Raw genomic sequence first — 17,108 nt, 5'->3', positions numbered from 1 at the left:
ACTAAGTGAAAGTCTGGAGTGTTTCAATTGCAGCAAATAATCTAGAATCCTCAATACCTGGGCCTGTACTGCGTCTAGATCATATTGGTCTCCCCATATCAAGAAACTTTTCCATTTTGTGGAATAATGGACAGTTTGTGGACAGTTTTCTACTCCGCACGGATTTTCTGAACATGCCAGGAGCAGTTCCTTTTCATGGCTCAACCAGCCAACACCCAAGGCAATCAGGTCCAGAGACTTTGGGCCTGGATGGAGTACTTAACCCTGATCCTGCAACAACAGGTTTGGGTTGTGCCAGAGAGTGTGAGCAGTGGTCACATGGACATTTATAAACAGGTCTGTCAGCCAGAACTGCCTCAGCCAAAAGAGCTATGAGGATAAGGATGAGGATGGCCTGGTCTTGTCTGTTTTTATAATTACCCTCAGAATTAGTGGAACGGATGGCAAGGCATAAAGGAGGCCCTGATTCCACTGCAGACTGAAAAAATCCAGCAAGGATCCCAGGCTAATGCCTCCTCTGTGCCTTGTTGCCCTTTGTGGCAAACAAGTCTATCACCAGTTTCCCCCATTGATGTAATATTGACTTGGTGATGGATTACTGCAATGACCACTTGTGGTTAGTAACAGACTATCTGCTTAGGTAGTCTGCCAAGTCATTGCTGATTCCTGATAGGTTTATGGCTATCAGGGTTATACCACGTATGTAGGATATATTCTCTAGCTTGATGACCTGTCTGCAGAGGGGTAGAGCAAGCACCTCCTTGCTAGTTTATATAGTGCACTACTGGATGGCATAGAATACAGAGGAACACCTTCCACATCAATCTGATGTGGCCAGGCTTAAGACATTTATATGTAGTTTCAGAACCTCTGGGATCCATGCTCCTGTACCTGTAGGTGGTGCAACTGTGCCCACCCAGATGAATCTGTGACTAATGCCTTGGATGCTGACAGGGTCTAGAATGGTAGCCCTTTTTGGGCATGGCCAGGACTCTGCCCTCAGGTCAGCCCCACAAGAATGTGAGAGGGGTAAGACTGCCTTGGTCATCTGGCGGTTCATCAGGAAATAGACTGACCTGAGCCAGCCTAAGATGAAGTCCATCAAGTGGCATCAAAGAAGTACATGGAGACATATGGCCTAACACAATGTGAGACAAGTCCTTACCATCGTAGTCCAATATGAGATTAACGTGTCCTGTAACAAGTGACGTGAGAGGAATCTGTCCTATGGCCCTGACAGTCATGAAATTTATCTTGGCCCATATGGACTCTATCATCTGTGATGGAATGAGTGACAATTTCTCATAGTTCACCAGGAAGACCAGATGGGCAAACAGAGAGAGTACACTGATGAGGCTTGTCAAGAGTTTCCTGATATGATCTGCCTTTTATCACCCAGTTATCCAGATATAGATAGTTGTGAACGCCCATTTTCCTTAGGCTTGCCACCACTATGGCAAGGCATTTTGTAAAGGTTCTTGATGCAGTTGAATGGCTTGACTATACATCCCAGGTACTTCCTGTGGGAGGGGTGAATGGCAATGCAGAAGTATGCATCCTGTAAGTTCAGAGACAAAAAACAATCCTTAGCCTGAAGTGATAAATGATGAACGCAAATATTATCATACTGAACCTGAGATAATTCATTATCCTAAGATCTAGATTAGGATGAAACTCTCCCCCCCCCCCCACTTTATTCTTTGGGATGAAGAAATACAGGGAATAGAAGACTCTTCTCCTTTACTCCTTCAGACTCTCTTTCACAGCTCCTAGACTCACAGAGGTGACTTCTTTTTGTCACAGGATTTCATGAGAAGGGTCTCAGAACAGGGACAGGAAAGGGGGATTGGTAGGGAACAGGAAAGGAATTGGATAGAGTAGACATGGATGACAATACTCAGCACACCATTTATTGGCTATAATCGTCAACCTTCCTCGATGGAAAGGAGGGTGATTTCTGAAGATCAGTTCCAGGGTGGTGTTGTTCTTGACATCCCCTTCTTCCTCCATCAAACCTGATGCCTCCCTGATGTTTTATAGAGAAGGAGGATGATGAGTGCCTCCAAGAGTACAAGGATCACTTTCTGAGAGTGTTCTCATGGGAATCAGAGAGTGTTCTCCCTCATTCAGAGAGCTGGCACTGGTAAGTTAAAATGTTAATACCAAGAACCTCAGTGTCTCCCTCAAATTCTTCAGGAAATGAAGCACTACATCCTTCCAGCTACTGAAGAAGACCATGCCCTTGAAGGGTAGATTCTCTATTGTTGCCTAGACTTCTTTCAGAATCCCAAATGTCTCTAAGCAGGAGGCTTGGTGCCTTGTAACAGCTGTGGCCATGGATTAAGCAGCCACTTCAGACTCATCCACTGCAATTTATAGCACTGTTTTGGCTACCAACTGCCCTTCTTTGATTGTATCTCTTAGCTCCTCCCTGCATTCCCGCAGAAGCTTTGATAGGAAGGTCACTCTTTCTCAAACTCAGAGACAGTACTTAGCAAACAGGTTTGCGATGTGGACTTGGTGTGCATCTGACAAGCCAAGCATGTTGGCCAGAGGTCTAGTTTCTTGGGATGCTTCTCTTTTGGAATCCCCTTGGTGGGCCTGGCCTTTTCTTGGACTGCAGAAACTACAAACAGCCCCAGGGTTGGGTGCATGTAAAAATGTTCAAAGTCCTTATGGAGAAGGACTTGGTAGCACTTTTCTACTAGCTTTGAACTCAGGAGAAGCAAGGCCTGGGTGTGTCACAGTCCTTTTGCTGAGTGGAGCTGAGGATATCTAACAGCTTGGGCGTGTTATCTTGAACCATCCTTGTCTTGATGTCCAAGGCTTCAGCTATCCTTGAGACAATACTTGGAAGCCCTGAAAGTCATCAACAGCCAGGATTCACATAAAGAATAATGCAAATAAATATTGCTACCTCTACCAGCTAGTCACAAGTTGTCTTCCTTTAATGTGCCATCCTACGCTAAAAAACATCTGTGTAACAGTGGCATTGTGAGCTGCCATGCTTATTGTCTCAAAGATTTTCACATGAAATGTGTGCAATTAATAAGTAACAAATGCTTATAATAATTGCCAGAGCTACAGTCAAGCTGGAATATGACGGTCAAGATACATATGAAGGAAAAAGAAAAGGAGTACTTGTGGCACCTTAGAGACTAACCAATTTATTTGAGCATAAGCTTTCATGAGCTACAGCTCACTTCATCGGATGCATACTGTGGAAAGTACAGAAGATCTTTTTATACACATAAACCATGAAAAAATGGGTGTTTACCACTACAAAAGGTTTTCTCTCCCCCCACCCCACTCTCCTGCTGGTAATAGCTTATCTAAAGTGATCACTCTCCTTACAATGTGTATGATAATCAAGGTGGGCCATTTCCAGCACAAATCCAGGTTTTCTCCCACCCCCCCCCCCCACAAACCCACTCTCCTGTTGATAATAGCTTATCTAACGTGATCACTCTCCTTACAATGTGTATGATAATCAAGGTGGGCCATTTCCAGCACAAATCCAGGGTTCAACAAGAACGTCTGGGGGGGCGGAGGGGGAGGAAAAAACAAGGGGAAATAGGTTATCTTGCATAATGACTTAGCCACTCCCAGTCTATTCAAGCCTAAGTTAATTGTATCCAATTTGCAAATGAATTCCAATTCAACAGTCTCTCTCTGGAGTCTGGTTTTGAAGTTTTTTTGTTGTAATATCGCAACTTTCATGTCTGTAATCGCGTGACCAGAGAGATTGAAGTGTTCCCCGACTGGTTTATGAGTGTTATAATTCATGACATCTGATTTGTGTCCATTTACTCTTTTACGTAGAGACTGTCCAGTTTGACCAATGTACATGGCAGAGGGGCATTGCTGGCACATGATGGCATATATCACATTGGTGGATGTGCAGGTGAACGAGCTTCTGATAGTGTGGCTGATGTTATTAGGCCCTGTGATGGTGTCCCCTGAATAGATATGTGGGCACAGTTGGCAACGGGCTTTGTTGCAAGGATAGGTTCCTGGGTTAGTGGTTCTGTTGTGTGTTTGCTGGTGAGTATTTGCTTCAGGTTGGGGGGCTGTCTGTAGGCAAGGACTGGCTTGTCTCCCAAATTTGTGAGAGTGTTGGGTCATCCTTCAGGATAGGTTGTAGATCCTTAATAATGCGTTGAAGGGGTTTTAGTTGGGGGCTGAAGGTGATGGCTAGTGGCATTCTGTTATTTTCTTTGTTAGGCCTGTCCTGTAGTAGGTGACTTCTGGGAACTCTTCTTGCTCTATCAATCTGTTTCTTCACTTCCGCAGGTGGGTATTGTAGTTGTAAGAATGCTTGATAGAGATCTTGTAGGTGTTTGTCTCTGTCTGAGGGGTTGGAGCAAATGCGGTTGTATCGCAGAGCTTGGCTGTAGACAATGGATCGTGTGGTGCGGTCAGGGTGAAAGCTGGAGGCATGTAGGTAGGAATAGCGGTCAGTAGGTTTCCGGTATAAGGTGGTATTTATGTGACAGTCGTTTATTAGCACTGTAGTGTCCAGGAAGTGGATCTCTTGTGTGGACTGTTGATGGTGGGATGGAAATTGTTGAAATCATGGTGGAATTCCTCAAGGGCTTCTCTTCCATGGGTCCAGATGATGAAGATGTCATCAATATAGCACAAATAGAGTAGAGGCGTTAGGGGACGAGAGATGAGGATGCGTTGTTCTAAGTCAGCCATAAAAATGTTGGCATACTGTGGGGCCATGCGGGTACCCATAGCAGTGCCGCTGATTTGAAGGTATACATTGTCCCCAAATGTAAAATAGTTATGGGTAAGGACAAAGTCACAAAGTTCAGCCACCAGGTTAGCCGTGACATTATCGGGGATAGTGTTCTTGACGGCTTGTAGTCCATCTTTGTGTGGAATGTTGATGTAGAGGTCTTCTACAACCATAGTGGCCAGGATGGTGTTATCAGGAAGATCACCAATGGACTGTAGTTTCCTCAGGAAGTCAGTGGTGTCTCAAAGGTAGCTGGGAGTGCTGGTAGCGTAGGGCCTGAGGAGGGAGTCTACATAGCCGGACAATCCTGCTGTCAGGGTGCCAATGCCTGAGACGATGGGGCGCCCAGGATTTCCAGGTTTATGGATCTTGGGTAGCAGACAGAATATCCCTGCTCAGGGTTCTAGTGGTGTGTCTGTGCGGATTTGGTCTTGTGCTTTTTCAGGGAGTTTCTTGAGCAAATGCTGTAGTTTCTTTTGGTAACTCTCAGTGGGATCAGAGGGTAATGGCTCATAGAAAGTGGTGTTGGAGAGCTGCCGAGCAGCCTCTTGTTCATATTCCGACCTATTCATGACGACAACAGCACCTCCTTTGTCAGCCTTTTTGATTATGATGTCAGAGTTGTTTCTGAGGCTGTGGATGGCATTGTGTTCTGCACGGCTGAGATTGTGGGGCAAGTGATGCTGCTTTTCCACAATTTCAGCCCATGCATGCCAGCGGAAGCACTCTATGCAGAAGTCCAGTCTGCTGTCTCGACCTTCAGGAGGAGTCCACCTAGAATCCTTCTTTTTGTAGTGTTGCAGGGAGTGGCTAAGTCATTATGCAAGGTAACCTATTTCCCCTTGTTTTTTCCTCCCCCCCAGACGTTCTTGTTAAACCCTGGATTTGTGCTGGAAATGGCCCAACTTGATTATCATACACATTGTAAGGAGAGTGATCACTTTAGATAAGCTATTACCAGCAGGAGAGTGGGGTGGGGGGAGAGAAAACCTTTTGTAGTGGTAAACACTCATTTTTTCATGGTTTTGTGTATAAAAAGATCTTCTGTACTTTCCACAGTATGCATCCGATGAAGTGAGCTGTAGCTCACGAAAGTTTATGCTCAAATAAATTGGTTAGTCTCTAAGGTGCCACAAGTACTCCTTTTCTTTTTGCAAATACAGACTAACACGGCTGTTACTCTGAAACCTGTCAATATGAAGGAAAGAATCTAGTATCACCAACTATTAAGTTTCTAACCATCAAATTATGTCCTCAGTTACATCTGTGCAACTTTGTTGTCCTTCCTCCATAACACCTGTGCACCCCTCAGTAAACTTTTCTATTGATGATATAGAAGAAGGAATAGGATCCCAATCACTGTCTTATCTCTCTGCTGGTTCTGTAGAAGTCCCAGCAGCAACCAGCAGAAAAACTCAGTCAATACAGCTAGCTGATACAACTCCTAAATACACCCAGGGAGTGGATTTGTGGACTAAGATGACACCATCTTAGTGTCGGTCCCAGGATATTAGAGAGACAAGGTGGGTGAGGTAATATCTTTTATTGGACCAGCTTCTGTTGATGAGAGAGACAAGCTTTCGAGCTTACACAGAGTTCTCCTTCAGATCTGAGAAATGTACTCTGACCTCCTCCACAAACTGACCTCCTGCACAAACTCCAAACAGCAACAACATCCCTCCCATCCTCCCAACCTGGACATCACTGCAGAGTTTGTGAAGAAGGTTGGTTGTGTCCTGAAGGAAGCTGGCTCTTTGTGTGCTGTGACACTCTGTGAGTATGTTTCCCAGACCTGAAGAAGAGCTTTATGTAAGCTTGAAAGATTGTCTCGCTCATCAATAAAAGTTGGTCCAATAAAAGGTATTACCTCACCCACCTTGTCTCACCATTTTTACATATATATTTTTGGTTTAAAATTACACATTCATTCTTAAATACATTAAATAAAAGTCATAGTTTAATTAGAGGGCTATCACAAATATTAGAAAAGACAAGGGCTGGTGGGTGTTAGCCTGGAGGATAGAACCATGAGATTGTGTTTCAGTTACTATCACATATTTGCATTGCAATAACACGCAGGGGCCCCAGACCCACTGTGATAGGCACTAGACAAGCATATAACAAAGACCCTGCCCCAAAGAGCCTGCAAACAAAATAAGTAAAATTTTAACGTTTAGTTTCATGGTGTGAGGACCGATTATCTATTTTAGCACAGTTACTGTAGGAATAAGAAGTACAATTTATGATTTACTTACATTATCAATTCTTTGGGGGTAGGGTGTCTCATCCTATGTGTCTGCACACCACCTTACAAAATAACCTTCAGTTATAGTAAGTAACCTCCACTACTTCTGGTGGTGGTCCCTATATATATCCCACACATGGGTGATTGGCAAACAGCGTTCAGACTGGAGGAGGTGCGAGGAAGCTGGTAGCAAACATATTTGCAATACTGCCGACCCCACTGGTGCATCTGTGGGCTGGGACATAAACTAGGCAATAGTGCATCAAAAATGTGTGGATTGAATTCCAAGTGGCTGCTCTGCAGATGTCCTGTTGTGGAACATCTGATAGGGACGCAATAGGGAGCCCAGAGGGAGGAATGTTTGCTAACTTGTAGTGCTCTAAGATGCAGCCTGAGACCAATTTGGAAATCCCCTCGGAGGATATGGCTTGTCCACGCAACCTCTCTACTATGGTGTTAGAATGTCTCAATTTTTTAAAGGGTTTGCTCTTTGCAGGTAGAACATAGGACGCTGAGGGAGTGAAGTCTCTTGGGGTGTAGTTGAAGAGAAACCTTTTCTTTGTGAAACAATGTATAAGGTGGGTCCTCCATGATGGTGCCAAGCACACTGACCCTCCTAGCTGAGGTGACAGCAACTCAGAACACTACTTTCATGGATATATGGGCCATGGTACAAGTCACCGTGTGTTTGAAAGGTGGATTAGTGAGCTTGGACAGGACAATGTTAAGGTCTCATTGAGAGGTAGGTTTAAGCACTGATGGGAATTTCCTGATCAGATCCTTAATAAATCATACTATAGCTGAGTGAGTAAAGACAGAGCATCCTTCCAGTGGAGAGAGGAAGGCACTAATCACTGTTCTGAAGACACCATATAACTAAAGCACAACCTACTGAATATATTTTGTTTGAAATGTGATGCTAAAAAGGAATTTGGTACAGATTTATCAAATTGTTTTCCGTTTTAAATCCCTTAATTGTTTTCTATCTGCTGTGCAGTGTTTCACCTCAGGCATGGTGAAGATGTTTTTTATGTCACACTTGTCAGTTTCTGTATGAATAAATACAGGTGGATGAATGCATCCCAGTCCTACTTCAGCATAAATAAATTAGCAAATTTTCATAAATAGAAATTATACTAATGAAAAACTGTTTTAAATGATTAATGAACACTGTTTACCATAAATCTGTTTTCTCATTTGCATTTTGAACTTTTGGAATGCTGATTATGGTGTTGTTTTGATCTTGCTAAAGGCACTTGTTTAGGTTCTGAAAAACAAGATAAACTCGATTTGCTGATCTCAATCAGCCAGATGGACCAATGAAACCTCACTTGTTTTTTGAGAAAAATGAGGCAGTAAAGGAGATTTATTACAAAGTACAATGTGAGTATAAACAAATATTTATTTAGCATTCTAAAAATCACAAAGCTACCCCAAGAGATGAGTGATCTGCATGCAAATGTAAACTATTTCTAAAACTGATCAAAATACACATCAGGGTGGAATGAATCATAGAAATTAGACGGAAGAGATATATTAGGCTATCTAAACCATAGCCCTATCAATGCTAGATTATAATTTAAAGCATTTTCTATTTGCCTAGTTTTTGCCTAGTCTTGTTTTAAATGTCCCATATAAGTGAAAGGATATGTAATTGACACACTTATCAGTAAAACTTTTAACAACCTTAACCCCAAAAATAAAATGTCATCATCGGGGTGTCACATGGTACCCACACAGAAGATGGCTGCGTAGTCCCGCATCTCCTCACTCCCCACATATTAATTCATCTCTAATAAATACTGTCCTAACAAATCTGAAATTAAGTTTCTGTCAAACATTTGAATTAATCCCCTGGATGAACTTCACACTGTTGAATATGGATTCCAATGAAACAATGAGAGGCAATAAAAGACCTAAGCCTGAATCACCTAAGCAACTGAAGGGGAAGACCACAAGGGCACAGCAGAACATAGCCCAGCCACTGAAAGAATTTCTCACAGACTGGATTCAATCTCCAAACATATTTGTGGCCTCTCTAAGGTTGTATGTGATGTAAAATCCCAAATGTCTCACTTGGAAAATGAGCTACAAAGGACTGCCAATAAAACCAGTGAAAATAAAGAAGAAACTGCCTCCTGAAAGCTTAGACTACACAAAATGGAAGAAAAACAGGACAGCTTAGAAAACAGATCTCAAAGAAATAATCTTCACCTCTTGGCCACTGCTAAGGGTCTAGACAGATGCAGGCAAACTGCGGCCCGCGGGACCTTCCTGCCCAGTCCCTAAGCTCCCAACTGGGGAGGCTACCCTTGGCCCCTCCCCCGCAGCCATGCCGCCGTGCGGGCAGTGCTCCGGGCGGCGGGGCTGCGCGCTCCGGCCGGGCGGCAAGACATGTTGCTTTGAGTGGCATGGTAAGGGAGCGGGGAGGCAGGTTGGATAAGGGGCGGGGGGTCGCGGGGAGCAGTCAGAGGACAGGGAGCAGGGGGCGGTTGGATGTGGTGGAGGTTCTGGGGGGGGGGCGGTCAGGAGATGAGGGGGTTGGATAGGCGTGGGAGTCCCGGGGGGCAGTCAGGGGACAGGGAGCGGTTGGATAGGTGTTGGAGTCCCAAGAGGCCTGTCAGGGGTTGGGGGGGTGGATAGGGGTCGGTGCAGTCAGGGGACAGGGAGCAAGGGGGGGGTCGGATAGGGGATGGGGTCCTGGGGGAGTGGTTAAGGTCGAGGGTCTCAGGAGGGGGCTGTCAGGGGACAAGGGGGGGGGTTGGATGGGTTGGGGGTTCTGAGGAGGGCAGTCAGGGGGCGGGGACAGACTGTTTGGGGAGGCACAGCCTTCCCTAGCCCACCTTCCATACAGTTTTGCAACCCCGACGTGGCCCTCGGGCCAAAAAGTTTGCCCACCCCGGTCTAGACTGAGGAGAAAGATATTATAAAAGTGAAAGCAGTTATAAAAAAATGTATGTAACATATGTAACAAATGGAAAAAAGGGCAAGTTGATTAGTAATGAATACAAAACAGAAGCTAGGAACTGTAGAAAATTGATAACTGAAGCAAAAATGCACCAGGAGAAAAATATGTCCAGCAGTGATAAGAACAATAACAAGGAGTGTTTCAAGTATTTAGGTACAAAAGGATTCCTAACAGTAGTATTGCTCCATTATTAGATGGAAATGGTAGAACTGTCCATGATAATGCAGAAAAGGCAGAAGTGTTCAATAAATATTTCTGTTCTGTATTTGAGAAAAAGCCAGATGATGCAGTCAGATCATATGATAATGATGATAACGCACTTTCCATTCAAACAGTAACTCAGGGGGATGTTAAACAGCAGTGACTAAAGCTAAACATTTATTAAATCAGCAGCTCTGCATCCAAGTTTTTTAAAAGAGCTAGCCAAGTAGATTGCTGGACCATTAATGCTGATTTTCAGTAACTCTCGGAACACTAGAGAAGTTCCAGAAGACTGGACGAAAGCTATTGTGCCAATGTATTTAAAAGGTAAACAGGATGACCTGAGTAACTATAGGCCTGTCTCCCTAACACTGAGCCTGGGCATAATAACTTAACAGCTTATACAGGACTTGATTAATAAAGCATTAAAAGAGGGTAATATGATTAATGCCAACGGCTTGTCAAATTAACTTGATATATATATTTTAAATGATATTACAAGTTTGGCTAAAACGTAATAGTGTTGATGTACTATTTTTAAACTTCTGTCGGGCATTTGACCGCTCCCCCAGGACCCCACCCCCTACCCGACCCCCCCTTGCTCCCTGTCCCCTGACTGCCCCGACCCCTTTCCACCCCCCACAACCTCTGTTCCTATGAAAGTTATGTGCGGAGTCAGTTGTAATGATGACCTGTCCAAATTTAATTTCAGGCCTAGATGGGAGGAAAAGTCTGATGACTAGGACGATGTGTTGGACCTGGTTGCTTGATGGTGCATAAACTAGACTATCATCCAGATAAGGAAAAATCTGAAAGTCCAAGCAACTGAGGTGGGCTGCTACTACAGCTATGCATGTGGTGCAGACCGCTGGGACTGATAAACTGAACGGAAGTACCATGTAGTGGTACTGGATGGGGCGCACCATAAACTGAAGATCAATCATGTGGCAAAGATTCATTGCCAAGTGTAAGCATGAGTCTCATAAATCAAGGTCAGCATATCAATCTCTAGGGAAGGGATAAAAGAAGAGAGGATAACCATTCTGAACTTGATTTTCTTGATAAAGTAGTTCAGCTTTTATAGAGCTAGAATGGGACAGAGGCCACCAGATTTCTTTGGGACCAGTAAGTACTGGGAATAGAAGCCTTTTCCTCTATGCTGGTAAGGATTTTCTTCTGTAGCTCTTCATTCTAGAAGACAGCATAATTCTCATGAGAAGGGTCCCTGAAAAGGGATGGGGAACGGGAAGGAGGTGCCTTGGATAACATATCCCTCTTTTACTGTGCTGAGTACCCACTTGGCCTATGTGATGTTTTCCAAAGCATAATAAAGGGAAAGGCATGATCCAAAGGGAGGAGATATAATCAGAGCGCTGTCATCGACTGAGAAGTCAAAACAATTGCTTTGAGGCTGCAGTTGTCTTTGAGGTCAGAACGGCCTGTCACAGCCAAAGATGGCTGGTGACATGGAGGAGTGTTAATCTTCTCTTAGAAACATACTGAGGCCTCTGATAGAAAGAGGGTATGGAATAAGATTATGGACTAAACAGTTTTCATAGCTGGAGTGTAAACTCCTAGTGAGTGAAGTGTTGCATTAGAGTTTTTCAGTGCACACACAGCATCGACTGTTTTGGCAGAAAACAACTTAGACCTCTCAAAAGATAAATCTTCTATTGTACGCTGCAACTTCTTTGGAATGCCAGAAACTTGCAACCAGGACGAATGTTTCACAAAGACTGCAGTGGTAAGGCAGTGTCAGCAGCATCTATGGCTGCCTGAAGACATGTACAAGCTGCAGATTGACCCTCAGAAACCAAAGATAGAAACTGGCCCCTATGCTGCTCTGGCAACTTGTCAGCAAACTTGGAAATGATAGAGAAATAATAAAATTATTTTTAGATAAAACCTATAACTGGCAACCCTTATTTCAAATGTGGAAGTGCAAAAATTCTTACAAATCATATAAATCTAATCTATTACATTCCTTATTACCCTTTGGAGTGGCTTTAGATTGGGATTGACGACACCGTTTATTAGTAGCTGTGATCAGCAAAGAATCAGGAACTGGGTGGTTAAAGAAATCACCAAAGTCTTGATCAGGGTCTTGATATCATGAGTCCACTTTCTTAGCCTTACAAGGTATATAAGACAGGGTCTGCCAGAGATCCTTTGCAACAATTTCCATCTCACCATCAACCTCAGCCTGGACCAGTCCACACAAGACATCCACTTCCTGGACACTACGGTGCTAAGAAGCGATGGTCACATAAACACCACTCTATACCGGAAACCTACTGACCGCTATGCCTACCTATATGCCTCCAGCTTTCATCCAGACCACACCACACGATCCATTGTCTACAGCCAAGCTCTACGATACAACCGCATTTGCTCCAACCCCTCAGACAAACACCTATAAGGTCTCTATCTAGCGTTCTTACAACTACAATTACCCACCTGCTGAAGAGAAGAAACAGACTGACCGAGCCAGAAGAGTACCCAGAAGTTACTTACTACAGGACTGGCTCAACAAAGAAAATAACAGAGTGCCACTAGCCATCACCTTCAGCCCCCAACTAAAACCTCTCCAACACATCATCAAGGATCTACAACCTATCCTGAAGGACGACCCATCACTCTCACAGATCTTGGGAGATAGGACAGTCCTTGCTTACAGACAGCCCCCCAACCTGGAGCAAATACTCACCAGCAACCACACACCACACAACAGAACCACTAACCCAGGAACCTATCCTTGCAACAAAGCCCGTTGCCAACTGTGCCCACATATCTATTCAGGAGACACCATCATAGGGCCTAATCACATCAGCCACACTATCAGAGGCTCATTCACCTGCACATCTACCAATGTGATATTTGCCATCATGTGCCAGCAATGCCCCTCTGCCATGTACATTGGTCAAACTGGACAGTCTCTACGTAAAAGAATAAATGGACACAAATCAGATGCCAAGAATTATAACATTCAAAAACCAGTCGGAGAACACTTCAATCTCTTTGGTCACTCGATTACAGACCTAAAAGTGGCAATTCTTCAACAAAAAAACTTCAAAAGCAGACTCCAACGAGAGCCTGCTGAATTGGAATTAATTTGCAAACTGGATACAATTAACTTAGGCTTGAATAAAGACTGGGAATGGATGGGTAATTACACAAAGTAAAACTATTTCCCCATGTTTATTCCACCCCTCCCTCCCCCCGCTATTCCTCAGATGTTCTTGTCAACTGCTGGAAATGGCCCACCTTGATTATCACTACAAAAGGTTTTTTCCCACCCCCCTGCTCTCCTGCTGGTAATAGCTCACCTTACCTGATCACTCGTCACAGTCTGTATGGTAACACCCATTGTTTCATGTTCTCTGTGTATATAAATCTCCCCACTGTATTTTCCACCGAATGCATTCGATGAAGTGAGCTGTAGCTCATGAAAGCTTATGCTCAAATAAATTGGTTAGTCTCTAAGGTGCCACAAGTCCTCCTTTTCTTTTTGTGGATACAGACTAACATGGCTGCTACTCTAAAACCTTTGCTAGGTCTAGTAAGTCTTCACTCACAGGAAGGGCAACCCTTCCTGGAGTATGAGTGTGTAAAATATCCAGAAGGATGTGTGGACTCTATACAATCTTCACCTGGACCCCTAAAGAGGTAGCCACCCTCCCCATGAGATCCTGGAAAACTTTGAAGTCTTCTCTGGGAGAGGTGTTGACTCCAGAATAACCACTTCATACGTTGAAGAAATGTGGAGAGGAATGTCTAATGACTCCTCCAATAATTCTCTGTCCTCCATTGGGTCCAGCACAGCAAATTGAGGAATAGTAGCAGGATGCTGAGAAGATAACTCCTGCAATAAAGAAGAAGGAGACTTCCTCCTAGAAAGTGAATGAAACACAGTTCTAGAATCTCTGTGGTCAGCCCAAGACCAATAAGGCTATGGAGGGCATGGCATAGATGGAGTCATCCATGGGGCACCCCAAGCTGGAGTCTCCCTGTAGGGAATCCAATCCTGATCTTTACATCAAGTATTGGAAGACCTGGAAGGAGAAACAGGCTCTTCCCTTTCAGAGTCTGAAGAAGAAACAAACCTCTTCAGAATAGGGAGGAGCAGTTCTCAGTGGGGTCCTAGGTGGTCTTCGCATTGGAGATCAACAAGGCTCAAGAACAGGCAATGGCTAGGGTAGTCAGAAAGGTGATGAAGTCAGTGACAACAGTGAAGACATCACCAGAGTGTGTGTTGTCAGTTCCCGTGTGCCACTGGTGCCAGTGTAACAGAGTGGGCCGACAGTGCTGGGTGTGTCAATGGAGTAAACAATGCACACGGCTGCATCAAAGGAGAGTCAGGTGAGGAAAGACAAAAAAGATCTTTTGCCAACAAGAAGGCATGCAGAGTAGAAGCGTATTAGTGCTGATGGTGCTGAAGCACACGGAATCAGCTGAGGAGAGGCAGGAGGAGTTGGCAGAGGTGACACCACCAATCTTCATGGCCCCAACAGTGCCATCTCAGACAGGGCCACTGGGTGTTTAGATCTGTGAGACTTCAAACCTATACCAGAGATTTAGAGGAAGATTTTCTTGAAGGAGACCGAGCCGTAGAGGAACATTTGGAATGCTTTGAATTTGACTGAGAAGATGAACTGTGATGTCTGTCATCCAACTTGTGCTTTGAGTAAAAATTTGCTGGAGGGGTGCTCCACGTGGATTCAGAGTCCCGTCTATCACAATCAGGGCCTGATTCAGATGCAGGTCACATCACCTCTTTCATAGGTGAATATTCAGACAACTGTGTCTTTGTTTTTTTTAGTTCTGGTGGGGAAGTGTAGCGAGGTGGTCACTCGCTCGTGCCCTGAAGGGCTTGAAACCAGCCCTGGGAGGGGGCTGAGGCTGTGAGACGACTGCTGCTGGGGAAAGCAGCAAGCCTTGGCTGATTGGGGAAACAGACACAGCTGCGGCCATGCCCCATTCAGACCGCAGCTGGCCCTATAAAAGGCCAGTGAAGCCAGGAGCTGAGAGGACTCTCCCTCTAGCTCTTGAGGGAGAAGGGGCTGGCTGCCTGGGAGCCAAGAAAGGTACCTAGAGTGGAGCAGGCCTGGGGAAAGGCTAGCGGAGCTGGGGAGCTCCAGCCTGGAGAACCCCCAGGCTTCAGGTCTTGATAAAGGCCAGGACAGGTACTGGGGTTGCAGAGGCTGCAGCCCAGGATAGGCAAAGGGAGCAGGTCCAAACCCCCCTTTTGCCAATGATGAATGGCTTATATACTGCAGTCTGCCCCAGTGAGTGGGGGCTAGATGGTGACCTGCAGTAGCCATATACTGAGGCGAGGTGGGGATAGGGGGTTGGGGGCTCCCCTGGGAGGGGACACCCAGAGACTGTGGGGGTACTGCCAGGGGGCAGCACCCAAGGGAAAGGCACACGGGGGTGCCAGCAACAGGCGCTCTGGAGGCTGGTGAGATAATTGCCTGGACAACCAGCAGGAGGCGCCGCAGAGGTGAGTCTCACATCACTACAGGAAGGAAGTGCAAATGGGACATTAGTCCCTCACTTGTCCCTCACCTAGACACGTCAAACAACTGCCGATCAGAAAATTATTTGATATATTTTTGCAATTAAATAAAGAATGCAGTATGCAATATGTACTTTAATACTGCTGCTCAATAACAATCAAAAAGATGAGGGCACTAGGATTATTACAGCATGTCACCCAATTCCAGTGCAAGACTCTCATCCATGTTATCAGGAAGTGTTTAAATATTTTAATAGCTGCCAGAAGGTTGAATCTATTAGCAATATGATATGGGAGATTTGGTTGAACAGAAATTTTTCATAGCAAGGATTGTTTTTGAAATGTTGTCGAATGAGCAAGACATGGAACTTTGCATAAAGACTCTTGGTATCTATTTCTGGCTATGCCTCTGACTTCTTATGGCAAGTCATTTTCAATTTACTGTGGTTCAGCTTACTCATCATCATTAGAAATACATAATATTGCGAACCCATGTCACAGCTGTTCTGTGCATTTTCAATAATTAGTGATGACAAAGCATCTGAAATCTCTGGATGGAAGGCACTATATATGTGTAATGTATTATTATTATTGTATTATTGTTATAATCATCTGTAGCTCACGAAAGCTTATGCTCAAATAAATTTGTTAGTCTCTAAGGTGCCACAAGTACTCCTTTTCTTTTTGCATATTATTAGGGAACCTTAAAGGGCCAAAGCCCCAGAACAAAATAAGTCTATAATGAAACAGACCACTCCAAGAAGGGTTGGGGAGGGAGAGATGTGCAATAAAGTCAAGTGCAAAATACTTCATTTAGGAAGGAAAAATCAAATGCACAACTGCAAAATGGGGAAAACTGGTTCGGTGGTAGTATTGCTGAAAAGGATCTGTAGGTTATAGTGGAAGTGTCCAGTTCTAGGGGCCACGCTTTTGGAAAGATGTGAAAAAATTTTAGAGACTCCAGAGGAGAGCCACAAAAATGATAAAAGGTTTAGAAAACCTGACTAAAGAGGAAAGGTTAGAAAAACTGGGCAAATTTAACCTTGAGAAAAGACGACTGAGGGGGAGTACCTGAAATCAGCCTTCAAATATGTTAAGGGTTGTTATAAAGAGAACAGTGAATAATTGTTCGCCATGTCTACTGAAGGTAGGACAAAAAAGTAATGGGCCTAATCTGCAGTAGGGAGATTTAGGTTAGATTTTAGGAAAAAAACTGTAATTAAGTTCTGGAAAAAGGCTTCCTGGGAGCACTCCCTATCATTAGAGGATTTTAAAAGCAGGTTAGATGAACAGCTATCAGGGATGGTCTAGATTTACTTGGTCCTGCCTGAGTGCCTGGGCCTGGATTTGATGAATTCTCAAGGTCCTTTCCAGTCCTACATTTCTATTATTCTAAGCATAACTTTAAAAAATATTCTCTGCATTTTTAAGGCTA

The 17,108-nt window shown here is 44.3% G+C and overlaps 1 protein-coding gene across 8 annotated transcripts in view; it reads right to left on the bottom strand.

Moving 5' to 3' along the window:
* The window catches only part of TRAPPC9 (trafficking protein particle complex subunit 9), an 806,968-nt gene that overhangs the window by 357,475 nt on the left and 432,385 nt on the right, over positions 1-17,108 (bottom strand). The window lies entirely within an intron of this gene.

The sequence above is a fragment of the Chelonia mydas genome, chromosome 2 (assembly GCF_015237465.2).
Source record: "Chelonia mydas isolate rCheMyd1 chromosome 2, rCheMyd1.pri.v2, whole genome shotgun sequence".
Taxonomy (NCBI): domain Eukaryota; kingdom Metazoa; phylum Chordata; order Testudines; family Cheloniidae; genus Chelonia; species Chelonia mydas.
The sequence above is the reverse complement of the archived record's forward strand: the minus strand, read 5'-3'. Positions and strand labels throughout refer to the sequence as shown.